Here is a 14,779-nt window from a genome sequence, read left to right as displayed (position 1 = left end):
GTAGGAATAAAATAAGCCCTAGCAGAAGCGGAAAGGGATTGGAGATCGGTATAAAGCATTAAACGACGAGAGGGAGGGCTAGTAAATCCTAATGCCAAAATCTAAAGCTAACGGCACCCAAGCTAGAAGGCGGCAACTTCAAGCAATACAGGAAGGGCAGCTCGAGCGGTGCTGAATAGAGTGGTGAGACTGCAATAGAAAATAAAAATCATGAGAGCGCTCCCCTAGAAGGTAAAAAGGATAATCCGGAAATTAAAGATATGGCATTCAGCAAGTAAGATCTTAAAGAATGCCAAAGCGAAATGGAAAGTAGAATAACAAATAACTTTCAACAACAGTTCACCTCACTACGAGAAGACTTGAGAACCTCACTGATGGAAGTTAAAGGGGAAATTAAACAGCTGGGTGGAAGAGTGGATACTACGGAACAAGGTCTTGCAGCGATATCGAATGAGGTACGGCAGAATAGCGAACTGTTAGAACAGCTCGCGAGAGTTTCACATAATTTGGAGCTGCAAGCAGAACATTTGGAGAACCGATCAAGGAGGTCTAATATTCGAATTAAAGGTTTAAGCGAGTCGGTCTTGGACACCGATTTGAAAACTGAAAACTATGGTTCAACAATGTTTGGAAACTTGCTGATGGAAATACAACCGGAAGACATTGGGATCGATTGCATTCACAGGGTTGGTACTAGGTGGAGAGAACCTGGCACTAGACCTAGAGATGTCATGGTTGCAGTAACTTCATATGGTTTTAAAAGAGAATATGTAGCAGGCAGCAAGAGCAGAGGGGAATGTAAAAGAACGGGATGCAAATTCAACTGTACCGAGATCTGGCGTTTGTGACACTTCAAAAGCAAAGTGATCTGGGTCAAATGACACAAGCTTTGATCACAAAACAAATTCCGTATAAATGGGCGTTCCCATTTGGGCTGCTCTTTACCTTGGAGGGGGTACAACATTGGATAACATATTGTATGGAAGGACTGGCTTTTCTGAATATGGAGGAAGAGGGGCACAGAGACGATTGAGGCCCTTCTTCCAACGAGGGATGCGACAATGGGACTGGTCTGTATCGTCAGGGAAGAGGGGTGGTCAAGGTTATCTGAAAGGCCCATTGGGAAGAGGGCAAAGTGGTGGTGTGGAAGGGGGCGGAGATGGAACCTCCTAAAATAGAGGTTTGCTATGAACACAGTAAGGGAGGTGGTTAAATAACTGGTGATGCTATTAAGGAAGTCTGGTGGAGGATGTCTTGGAATCTTGGGGAGGTGGTAGGATACTTCCCGGTGGTTGTGGCCTCAGGTAATTAACTCAGCCTTGGCTTGGAGGGTGTCTCCCTAGGGTATCATAGGATCGTAGGCCTGGGATGGGTTGGGGGTAAGTTGGGGAAGGAGGGGGGTGTTAATGGGGGCCGGGACGGAGGAAAAGCAGATGGAGCAACTATATTCTTCAGGGGAATTATTTGATTTTAATAGTGATTATCTTTATTTAGTACACATTCAAGGTTATATCATATAAAGTAAAACGGTTAAACTCCCCTGTGAAGCATAAAAAGGTGGAAGCTACACTTAAAAAGGAAAGCGTTCATATTTGTGGGGAGATTTCGTTGGTTTTGTAGAATAAACCAATCCAACGCATCTGGGAAGACCCAGGGGGTAATGATAGGACTAAGATAAATTAAGGGCATCAGTGGTGAGATACAAAGCGGACAAGGAGGTAAGATATCGTTTTTTGCTGCTGCAAATTGAACACAAATGAATCACCTTGGCAAAGGTGTATGTGACCAATACAGGACAGGGGGCATTCTTGCGGGAGGTCGTAAGCAAGTTAGAGGATTTCGCAAGTGGGTAAATAATACTTAAGGGAGATTTTAACATGGCTTGGGACCCAAAGTTAGACAGGAGTGGAGGTGGGGGGGGGGTGGAAAAGAAGAGTGCAACCCTAATGGGTGTTAAAAAAATGTTTTGAGAATATAACATTGCGGGATGTATGGCGAATGAAGAGGGGGGACGAAAAGGGGTATACATTTTTTTCACACATATATCAATCCCCCTCCAGAATAGATTGTGTGGGCATCGGCTAAATTAATGGGGGAAGTGAAAGAAATAGAGGTGGGTTCTATAGCTTTGTCGGATCACGCTCCCTTAACAGTTCAGTTTAGAGATATAGGACCGCGTGTTGGGTTGTGGGCTTGGACGTTCCCAAGGGAACTATTACATGAAGGAACGGTTGAGGAAATAAGAATTAAAATAGAAGAATATTTCTCTACTAATAGCAATCAGTCGATCTCGCCTGAGGGAACTTGGGATGCTTTTAAAGCAGTGATTCGAGGAGAGCTTATAGCACTTAAAGTTCAGTGAGAGAAACAGAGGGCTAAGATAGAAGGGGATGTTGAGACCTAAGTGTGTGATACCCAAATAGCTATAGCTAATCATAGAATGAGGGCAATATACAATAAATTGAAGGAGTTAAAGGAATAGTGCGCTCAGGCGTTCGGGCATGTGGTTTTAAGCAAACTGTGATCGATCGTAAAAACATTTACTATGCACCTTACCTTAGTTTTCCTCACTTTTACATGTGCAAAATCAGGCAGTGTGGCACACCCATCTTCTGCTAATCTTATCTGTTGCCGCATCGCCCTAAGTTGAACTGCCCTCACGGCACTAAATCATACCCCCGACCCTGAAGCTGACATCACTTTTCCTAGCAATATTCTTCACCTATTTTCATGACGTTCGTGTGCAGCGTAGCCAAACGTGCCCAGTCATCACCTGTGTCTTAACATTAGTTGACGCAGAACCTGGAATATCAACACACACATCCTCTCATCACAGCACGTCCCAAATCAGAATAGAAAACCCTATTTTTAAAGGAAACACCAATACTCTGCAATTTATAATGTGCTTTTATTTCACAATAAACGTTCAGAGAACATCCGCCAATTTCCATATTCGACCACATTTTTTATTTAGTTGTTTTCAAACATCAAATCTTTATCATGAGGCGCACAGTGTTCCTTTTGGTAGAAGACGCGCATTGGACGCACCTTGAATTGCAAGGCTTTGGCATCAGCTTCTTGCCAGACCACTGTAAACAATGTCAGGTTGCTCCTTGTCACTGGTACCACCAAATGGCATATCAGTCCAGGGCGATCCTCCCACATCAGCGTAAACCAGCCATTTTGGTGTATCTGCCACTGCCTGCTAAAGAACCCGTCACTGGGTATCTGGAAACAATGACATTCGCATAAAGGAAGTATGTAGCTGTGTAGGAAACATAATGGAACTATATCTCAGTAGCTGTTCTTTATTCAAATGTATCCATTTAACCTTTAATTCTGCGCTGGGTGACATCTAATAATGAACACAAACCAGAAACAATGGAAACACAGGGAAAACGTCATGTAAAGTTGGAGTCTACAATGTGCTTGAGAAGTCAGTGCTGTGGAGTATGTTTAGGTCACAATGGGATGCGGAAGCTGACGGAAGAATTCAAACACCACAAAGACGGCATTATAACGGAATATAAGCAACGAACCTGGCGTTGGTGGAACCTGGGGGAACCCAGACGTGGACTCCATGCATTTCAGTGCTGGACTTCCCATGTGCCCGGGACAAAGACAAATACATACAGGTTGCGTTTGCGTGTCACAATATTCCCCAACCAATAACCCATTACAATGTAAGCCAGCAATACCGGTCAGAAAATGAAACCTTGACTCGTTCGTCTATAAACTAGTCTAAAGTAAAACATACAATATATTTGCTTTTTCCATTCTCTTGGCATAATGCAGAGTGTCCGCTCAGATCAATGGTTTTCATAAAATGACATTACATGTTCCTTTATCCAGTTTTGAAATGGTGAACCTTATCATTTTTGCAGGTATTACACACTTCCCATCATTCAATCCATAGTGAATCCTCCCGTTATTCCAAGGACGAACAACAATTTAACCTTCTTAGGAGCAAGTATGCTAAGTTTCTTTTGGTGAAGGGAAGCCACAAATCAAAAACATACTGTACAGGATGCGTCGGTGTGAACAGCCCACAAGCAACATCAGAGTGACCTTCACTCCAATATGTACGAAAAATAAACAAATTGTTTGTTGGCATCCACCAATGCAGCGCTATTGTGAATATTGTTTTACTCCTGTATATGGATAGTGATTTAGTTATTTTAGGGCAACAGTTCCAGTTAGAGTCCTCCCCATTGTCACGTCTGCATGCGCCCTGTTTTCGCAGAGGAATGTGCTTTGCGGATAACGTGAGACACCGACAAGTCATAAATCCAAGTGCCCTTTCATCTCCATAGAACTTCCCGTGCACTAACAAATGTCTGAGATGGGGTGGTCTATCCCGCCCCCCTGCACCATTCTCGTACCAGGCAAATGACGTATAAGCTAAGGTGGGAGACATCTCCACCCCCCTGTTCCTATTTGCATCATCCATGTTTCATAGAAGTGTATTAACGCTGTGCTAATGTGTATACTTTGAACTCCATTTTGTGTCCTTCCAAACAACATCTTTTTCTAGCCCCTCTGGCGAAATGTTCACATTCCCTCTCCCAATTCCGTGCACAGCAGCCCCCACCACCTCTGTCAGCTCAGCGCGTCTCCTGTTTTCACAGAAATGCAACTATTCATTTTTACAAGTAGCGAGTATGGAGCCCTGACAAAATGTGCTCATCCAAGAATGTGAGACCAAGGCCTTCTCCCCCTTTAGTGCCCCATCCATCTCTGCTGACCAACTTATGCCATCTCTAACCCCTCCCTACCTGGCCCTGGTCCCCTGAACCCATGACCCCTATTCCCTTTGAACGCATCTGGTCACCAGACCCTACTCCTGCACCGCCTCCCATTCACCTACCAATACCTAATCTAGAGTGGTCATATATTTTGTTAACACAAACACCTATGCCCACTGTGTTTGAATCCGTAAGACCCCAAAGGCTGCAAATCAAAGATCAGCCCTTCTGATAAAGCATCTGAAAGCAACGACCCCTAACACATGCCCCCATAAAAATTTAGGTCAGAATGCACCTATTTCACACCAACAGCCCCCTTTCATGTGGTGTTTTGCTTATAGTCATTAGTTTATTTGAATTTATAAAGAGCACAGCGGCCCCGAGGCATCTTGCATGCCAAGTTTGTTATTTAGCTTTGGTCTCCTTCCTTAGTGGGGCGCGTATTTATTCTGTCTATTTGGACACGTGCATGCTAAGGCAACTGCAGACCCCGTAGTTGCTTTCATGCTGATATCCTTCTGGCCCTCCCATGTCCTGATCAGTGAAGGACCCACAAGAGCTGGCCGAAAGTGGGAAGGGGGAAAACTGAGTTACACTTAATGGCATCCTCCAAAGGACAAAGATGCATTTGAAATGACAATTTGGGCGTTTAATACTTTTAATAGCTTTGAAATTCATGCTAAATAGATTTCCATTGGTAATGTACAAACATTGTGGAACATACACACCGCTGCCAATCATTTCTACCGGGAAGTCAACTGTTAAACGCGGTTCGCTTTTGGTGGACAGGGCCCGTTTGCAATGTTTTGTGGCAATGTATGTGTCCTAGGAACAAAATCATGATAGACTCCATGAGTATGCATGACCAACACAGTCAAAGTGAGATCTTTCACAAAATCAAATTCCATTTCCTGGTATATTGGCTTGACCACCCATTTCTGGCTTCTTTTTGCAAAGGCAATTGTGTAATGAAGCATCCCAAAGTTTCCTGCAGTTCTCGATTGTTCTCTCCCTGTGTTCTTGTTATGCGCTAATACTGCTAGTAATGTTCGATATTGCATGCCGTCTATGCAGAAATGCAACCTCTTGGGCCTGTGCTTTAGGCACATATTGTGGAACATGTCAAAATCTCCGGTGTGACAGAATTCTGAGAGTCCCTACAGGTCTCTTGAAAGAGTTTTATCAAACACGATCTTCACAAGAGCTTTGTGTGGAGGTGAAGATGGAACCACCCACCACTTCTTGCATTCCTGTTCCTCCGATAAAGGTTCATGTGCACATTTGTAAAACTGTTGGTTTTCTGTCCATGAGTAAACGTTGGAACAGTGCATCAATGAGTGCCATTTTTCAAGTAGAATTTCCACAGACCCATCACAAGTTTTGGAGCTCCACCAAAGATGGTTGCTGAAAGACTGGGACCACTGTAAAATATTTTCAGAACCCTTTTTGTACCTGCAGCTGTGATTTTATTTTTCTTTTTTTTTTTTTATTGATTTGACAACGTGCCATTCATCAAATTGATGGTTAATGTTTGGAAACTGCTCTCACATGGCCGTGGCTATTGAAACATGTCTGTCAGTGGCTATGAGGTCTATTTGCATTCCCCATGATTGAAGATGTTCGAGGGATTTTATGAAACCATGTTTCTCATTGTCACTGAGGATTTACATTCAGACACCTGCACAACCTCCAAACTCACAATTTCTTTAGTTTCCATGTCCTGAAAGTGGTATGTGCAGTACTTTGCTGAAAATCCGGAGCTATCACACTGTCCATCGCCAGCTAGCCTGAACCGTTTGCCAGAGAATGTCCTTTTGACATTTGTTCAATTTTCCAGGCTTGACTAATAGCGGGGAATAAAAATTCTCTGATATTTGTAATACTGCATTTTAGCAAGGAACTGAAGTCCCACAAATTGACAGAAACTGGACCACTTACTAAAGGTAGAGCCACTGAAAAGTAAAGCTGTTGAACACAATAGATTTCCAGCTAGCACTTTGCCTAGCATCGGTTGAGAGGACCATGAAAATGTATCATGGAGGTGGGCATAGGTGGCTTGGATTTTCAGGTTAGTGCCTTGTAATACACAAGTCACAATCACCAATGGCTCACGGCATATTTTCCCCCTCACTGGATAGACCATCTCTACCAGGCAGCTGTCGAATACAATGCATTTCTGCTCCTTTATTAGCCAATCGTCCTGCATGATTGCGGTTTGTGACTCAACTGTGGTGGACAAATCGGCCAAACTAGACAGTGTAGTCGAAATGTTTGGCAATTTCCTAGGTTAATTGCATAGAAGCTTCAGTCTGTTAGTTCAGCTTGTGTGATTTGTACACAAATTTGAGAAACCATCAACATCGATTGTTTATTGCGTGGACCTTTTTTTGCGGGTGTAGATTATGTCAAATGGTCAGCAAGGGATTCAAAAGCATCTTCATTATATTCAGTTTCATCTTCATCTTGTCGAGTTATCACATTCTAGCAATGGTTCAACAACACTTTGCTGGCTTCGCCTGTCACATTCATTCATTTTCTGGCCATTGAACATAATCATCTTGAGTCTGCTTATTGACTGGACCACGCTGCGCCTCAAATAGTAGTTGCTGCATAGTGAAATCGGTTTGGCAAGCAGCATCTTTGGTTTCATTTGTTGTCTGTCTTTATACTTCTTTTCCTTCTGGGCCTTTAGGAGATGGGTTGTAAAAACGTGTTCAATGTAAATCACACATACAATAGATAGTACTTTAAATAAAAAAACATGTTACGAAGAAAAAACCAGCCCAAAACACTTATAGAAAAAAAAATTGTTTGTTAGTCACCCTTGTTTTCTTGGAAACCATGGTCTTCTCTGTAACGACTGCACCAGCAAGCTGGTCCACCACCTCTGATCCATGTGCCGCCTCTTCTAATTCCCGACCTTGTATACATTCTCTGAATAGAATATTCATTAAAAAAAAGAAACGTTTTTGAAATTAAAATCTTTCATCGCGCACATTGCTTACATACCCTCGTAAACAGTGTACATCATTTAGTCAAAATATACATTTCAAATTCACCTGAATGATGGCAAGTGTACTCTATCAGAGATCACTGTGCAAAACATACTGATTGTAATGTTGCCCTCAAACATTTGGGATGCAGACAATGGGGCATATAAAGAGAAATCCATAAATGACTGTTGGCGGAACAGGGCCTGGCGCTGTCGTTGATAAAGGTTCACTTGGCAGGGATTGCGAGATTTACTCTGAGGTGACATGCGGCTCCTCTATTTAGTGATCGTCTGATTAAACATTTTATAAAGGGGTTGTTCCGTACTTTTCCTCCAGTCAAGAAATGTCCTCCGGTGTGGAGCCTTAATGTGGTTCTTTCGGGTCTGAGGAGACCACCATTTGAACTGATGATGACTCCTTTGTAGTTTTTTTTCCTGGAAGGTGGCTTTCTGGTGGCCATTACTTCGGCAAGAGGGATGTCTGAGTTGCAGGTGTTGGTTGTGGACCCTCCATATTTGCGGTTCTTGAAGGACAAGGTGGTGTTAGCTACTAATCCGCATTTTATCCCAAAGGGGCCAACCGCATTTCACAAACTCTCTTCAATTGTATCGCCCTTGTTTTTAGCTTCATCCTCCATGCCTGCAGAACAGACTTTGCATTCGCTGGACATGAGAGTGTTGAAGTTTTATTTGCATCATACTCAAGATTTCAGATAATCTAGGCAGCTGTTTGTGGCTTATGGGCCACCCGTCAAAGGACGGGCAATCTCCAAACAAGGGCTTTCTCGTTGGGTGTCTTCTGCTATTTCGTTCTACAACGCTAAAGCTGCAAAGCCTTTGGGAAAGTCCCCGAGGGCACATTTGACGAGGTCTACTGCTTCATTGGCGGCATTATGGTCAGGAATTCTGCTGGTGGACATTTGCCAGGCGGCATCCTGGGAGGTGCCGCATACCTTTACCCGGCATTACTGTCTGGAGCAGCAGCATGGTGAGGATGTGCAGGTGAGACGGGCGGTCCCGCAACGCCTGTTTCAATAAGGTAAGCCCCGCAGTTTCAGGGTATTTGTGTTTGAACTTGATCACTGGATGGGCTTCTGTCTCATGTATGTGATTCTGTTTCTAGATTGGTTTGCCTTTACACTCCGCCATGCATGATTAGTACGGCTCTGTAATCTAGTCACAGCATGTGAATCCATGAAAGATCCAATGCTGCAGAAGGGAGTAGTTTCTTACCTGTAACTCCATTTCTCCAGCATTGGTATCTTTCATGGATTCACATGCGCCCGCCGGCCGCCCCTGCAGGCAAACCTGGTTTGGTTTTCCTCTACTTTGGAGGTTAAAATTTGAAGGGAAGCTGCGGGGGCGGGGCTATTTATACCCTACGTCCTATTGTTGGGGCTAAAGCACCCAAAAAGGACGTTGATAGGACACTGAAGTGTCAACGTTTTCCATAGGAAAACGCAAAGTTAAAATGACCGAGGTTCCAACCCTGACTGGGAATATTCACAGCATGTGAATCCATGAAAGATACCAATGCTGGAGAAATGAGTTACAGGTAAGAAACAACTTCCTTCTGCAATTCTGTAGGGCTCACCATTGGTATGCTAGACGTGTCGGTGTCGTCACTTGCGAGGGTCTGTGCTCCTGTCAGTATGCTCTCCTAAGGAAAAACTGACATGTCAAGCAACCGATTACGAAAAGATTATGCTTCTTTTGAAGGGCACTATGGCATTTTTTCTATGATGCTCCATAAACCAGGAACAGATGTGTAGTAAAATGGGGTAGAGTTAAAAAGTAATACAATCTGGTCAATATGCCATCTTTAGAAAGACACATGTACACCGAAAGCACCAATCTGTTCATGTTGTACCCCACCGCCTACAGCTAATTCAACATCTGCGACTCACCTGAGGCAGCGAGTGCATGAATAGAGTTGGAATTGCATTTGGAAGCAATTTACGAGATGTTCTGAGTCAATGCTTTTTTGTGTACTGCGATTGGTTGTACAAATCAGGGGTAAAATGCAGGCTGCAGATGTGGAATCGATCGGCCCTTGAGTCTCCCAAGACATCCTGGGCTCTACTTTCAAGCTCGTCCACCGGAAATCCACAATGTCGAACCCATTCTCTTATTAAATCTATATTCCTCAGGAATGTCTGCATGATAGGGCCCTTACTTTTGACATGATTCCTAGAAGGGCAACCGAAAACCATACAAGCAGGCATTCTTGAAAAATCTGTATTAAAAAAAATGTCACGGTACAGTGTTGCCCCAAGACAACACTAGGAGCCATGACACGATATGGGGAACATGGCCAGGTTATCAACTCCCTCAAACATGGAAAAGGGCCCACCTGGACCCAGTCCTGGCGCGAGGCTCATGAGAAATGTTCAGGTGCTTCAGTGCAGCTCTCTTGGTGATTCAACATGGCAGGTAGAAATCAGAATTGAAACCCCTACATACAGCCCAGTGTTTATGGTTTGGTTGTATCCTTGGGCGGGGCTGGCTATATAAGCCTCGCCTTTCCAGCAACCCATGCTTTTTCCCACTCTTATGTGTTTTGCCATGTTTATTTCTACTTTTTGTGTGATCTTGGGCTCTGGAGCCGCACCACTCCATGGGCCCAACTTTTTGTTACACTGCACCCTCAGTGCAGTGACACAGGGTTGTCTCTAAGACTTCCCACTGACTCAATTTTTCTGGGGATGACTACTGTCCAGAAACAGGTAAAGTTGCCATTTACTTTATGTAGTCATTTAACCTACAGACCCAGTACCACCCCATCTTACATGGAGTATTGGAAAGGGTTAACTCTGACCCCTTTTTTGTCTATACCTCCTGGAGCCTTGTTTCTCTCCCTTAACACTAAGACTTGGCTGGTGCCAGTGGTGCCTACCCTAACTTTTTGACCGCGGTTATAGTACATAAACGTGGTACTGTTTTAGGCTATTGTGTTAGCCTCGAACATAAACCCGCTTGACCAAATATCTTTTATTTTGGCTCCGGTCGGGTTTAGTCTCCATTTCTGTGTTAACATCCTTCTTGTGTTTTACTTTGCGCAGCAAACCAGGTTTGCCTTCTTTGTTTGCCGTCCTTTGGCAGGCTTCTGCGAAGAAGCCCTCCTTTGGCGTCTGGGTATCTATGTGGGCTGAATGTGAGAGGGGTTTAGTAACCCCCCTGCACAGGGTCTGCTTGGAGACCCAAGTCGCACTTTTTGTCCATTGGCTGAGGTGGTTGTCCGGGCTGGACAACCCCCACTGCTGTGTGATTGACAGCCAGGCTGTGTGAATGGGGGATTTCGGCATAAAAGGCAGGACTCTTGGGCTGGAAGTCAGTCGCCACTGGAACTACAAGAACCGAAGAGAAGCCAAGAAGAAGACTGCTGCAACTCCTGAGTCCCGGTGAAGCCCTGCTGCAGTCCTGAGCTATCTACCCTTCAACGACAGAGAATATCCAGTCCGGAGTCGTCTTCCCTTGAGCCTGGTGGGATCAACCAGCTCACCTTCCTACAGCCAGAGAATCCTCTCCTGGGTCGAAATCACTTCACAAAGTTGTAGTGGTCCGGATAGCCATCAGAAGAGCCCTCTCCTGTTTTAAAGGAGTGCATCTTTTATTCACTGTTGCTTTGCTGCTGCTGGCCTCAACCCAGGCTAGTGCAGATCGCTCCAGATACTGTCCTTCTTGTCCCCACGACTGAAGTTCCAGGAACCGTGAGTCTGCAGGAACTACCAGGAACAACTGCCGTGGCACCAGCTTTTCTTCATTTGAATAAGGTACTGTGTCCATTTGGTCGTTCTCTCCGTCCGACCTTGAGGAATTGGGGTGAACCCTTTTCCTTGCCGAAGGCTTGTCCTTTCTTTCTTCCCTCTTATAACTTTTGGCTCCCTTTGACAATATCCAAGTACTCCTGGCAACGTTAATCTTGAACTGTTCTATTCGTGTGATCCTCGACAACCGAGCCCTGCTCCATTTGACACTGGCGCAGGCCTATTGACTTTATCTGTCTGTTGGAAAGTATTGCCTATGATTTTTTTTTTATCCCCTAGTCCTTGGTTTTTATTCAATGTGCTAAATGTGTTTTGACTACGGTTACAATTCTTTCCGCTGGTACGCTTTTTTTTGGTAAAACCAAAATGTCATTACTGTCAAAACGTGAGCGCTGCTTAAACCCTGGTAACGTCTTTTGTTTCACAACACTGGTCCGTCAAATCCCAATGTACTTACCTTGAATTGACCTGAACCAAAGGAATTGGTTGTGTGTAGTATCTTTAGAGTCTGGCCTTGTTTAATAAAAGTGAAGCGCTTTGTGAACAGATGGTTTAAAACTAAATGTACTTATATTTTTTAACCTGAAACCTTGAGTCAGTGTTTGCTTGAGTCACAGTAATTGTTGTCCTTGGTGTTATTCCTATTACTGCTCATTTGCTCTTGAGATAAGCCTGGCTGCTCCGCTACTGCTACCACTATAACTGTGTAGTACAGGCTTGTACCAAAGGTGAAATTGTGCTACCACTTGTGGACTTAATTGTAGTGTTCCCTAAGGGTTCTGCAGAGGATTCTGCCTAACACACCGCACAAAAAAGCATTGAAGTAACTGGACATACAGCACCCCTGCCGAGTCAAGCAGGATGGAGAGTTCACCGATACTATAAAGAAGGTAAGAAGAATCCCTGACAACAGGAATCACGTAGAGGGACACAGGGGAGGCAGGTCCAAGGCTACAGCAGTGGCTTGAACATATCGGGACCCTCTCATTGCAGGCATACCTTCCTCTGCTAGGGGAGCCATCAGCAGCAGGGAATCCTGGACGACTCAGCAGAAGTCGCCCTCCTGACGGATCAGCGCCCCCGCGGAGACAAGGTGAGCGTAACAGAAAAGTACACAATTACAGAAAGATTCTACTGAATGCATGAGATTGATGGAATTATATCAAAGTTTTCTATGCAATGTTTGTTTTGGTCAAAGAAGCAAAACCTGTATAGTGTAGTCGAATATACACTGGGATAACTTTCATACAAAATTGATAGATGCAACGTAAATCGTAACATGTTACTCGTCCGTTGAATGTACTTTCATGCATCAAAAGGAAACATGCTTATAGACATTGCCCGACAAAGATGCAATTCTATCACAATTGACACTGATGAAAATGTGCTATATATCGAGATCAGATATAAAGCAAACAGTAGACCATGGTAAAGTCATTGAGATGAATAAACATTACACTACTGGGTACGTTTGTTCAAAATAGATAGACATTTTGAGATCAGAAAGAGATGATTAGGTGACTTTCCCTTACCCTGACTAACAATTTGATACAGCAAGCAGGGTAGTTAGGAGCAGGAGAACAGGTAGCACGATCAAGAGTGGACTTCCCGTGCTCACAGATGTTCTCAGGATAAATATCAAGGAGTTTATAAAGAATTAGAAAAGTGGGTGTGTATGTGAATGAGTGACATGTTTCTTGCGTGGTCTGCTTCAGGAGAGCCTGCCAGGAGACACTGGGTGTGGCGAGGCCATATGAACAATGGCCCCTGTGCAGAAGATACCTTTGAAATGTACATGGTGTTTGGCACCTTGGCCATTCCCACCGTGCCAGCCCTGCCAGGACTTGTTTCACTGAAAAATTGGAGCAACTATTCTTAAAAGATCATTTGTATTTTATTTTGTTGCTGATGTTGATGGCACAAATGTACTACAGATTGTATACTTCGGGTTGCAGCACAGTGTGGGAAAATCCCCTGTACTGACCGCTGTCACTGGGGAATTTGGCTCGAATGGCACCAACGACACAGGCGGGTATTACTCGTTGAATGTGGTATCCAAGCCTCGCAATTAGGCCACCGTGTAAATGAACTATAGGCCACCAGCCTGTACAACCTGTGGAATAGAAACATACAAACTGTATTTAAATGAACATGAGTGTACAAACCATTGCTGAAGATGCAATCTTGTATCCTATGGCATAGTTGCCATTACAAATGTTACTTCATGGATCAATCAACTTGGGCGTTAAAGTGTAGAGACATTACAAAAGTGACCACCCATGCAATCCATAACGTTTGGGGCACAGAGAAATATTGTTTCTTGGTTGTACTTGAAAGACACATAAAATGACCTCTATGATTTCCCCAAATCGCGAGAGATGTATTGAATTGCCAGACTACATTAATTTGGCAGTGATAGGTCAAAGTTGCGACAATGTAGGAGAAAAACGTGAAATGTTAGTGGCCTAAGTGACATCTCTAGAGTACACTCACTTGTTACTTGGATTGCATGGGCAAACTGTTGCGCGAAGTTCGTGCATAAGCACCATTATAATCCTCAACACGGACCTTGTGAGTCAGGCTGCCCTGAAGTCATGCAGCTCGGTAACGAATAGCGGCCGTGTCGCGTCTTCCGATATGTAGGCCAAGCATCCAGAGTTTTCTCTGCAGCAGCAATTCTCCTCTTCGGTTGGCATGACCTTGCACCGATTGCAGGTACACTAGGCGGAAACGTCTTCCATGCGACTAGGCTCTGGCTCAGGATCCGGTGATTCGTCCTCCCAACTGTCGTCAGATGCCCTATAGTTTCTGCATCTTTCTCTTTCAACTAATTCCGCCTCAGAATACTCTGGCTTGTACTGGTAGGGTTGTATTGTTGCCATTATACGTCAAAATCAATAGTAATGCTAGTACTAGTATCTGTTCACACAGGCTACGAGCAACGAAGATAGCTGAACAGAGCAGAATGAGTCACAGGATATACAAAAAAAGACAGTGAAATGATTGAAAAAGCAACTCTGATGTCTGATGAGAAGCGGTCTGTTTCTCCAGCATGGGGTCTGGCATGGATTCACATGCTCATGAATATTTCCTGTCGTCAGGCCGGGAATCCTCGCTATAGAAAAAATCAGTATCAGTTTCGTTTCTGATCTGTCTTTCTCAGTAGTAACCAATCACTGGTCTCTGGGTCATACTGTCCCCAGCCAATGACTGCCCTCTCCCTAAGCCCCGCCCCTGGCAGCCATCCTCAGATTTTTACCGCACGTTCAAGTGTT

The sequence above is a fragment of the Ambystoma mexicanum genome, chromosome 14 (genome assembly GCF_040938575.1).
Source record: "Ambystoma mexicanum isolate Mex_15411 chromosome 14, UKY_AmexF1_1, whole genome shotgun sequence".
Classification (NCBI taxonomy): Eukaryota; Metazoa; Chordata; class Amphibia; order Caudata; family Ambystomatidae; genus Ambystoma; species Ambystoma mexicanum.
The sequence above is the reverse complement of the archived record's forward strand: the minus strand, read 5'-3'. Positions refer to the sequence as shown.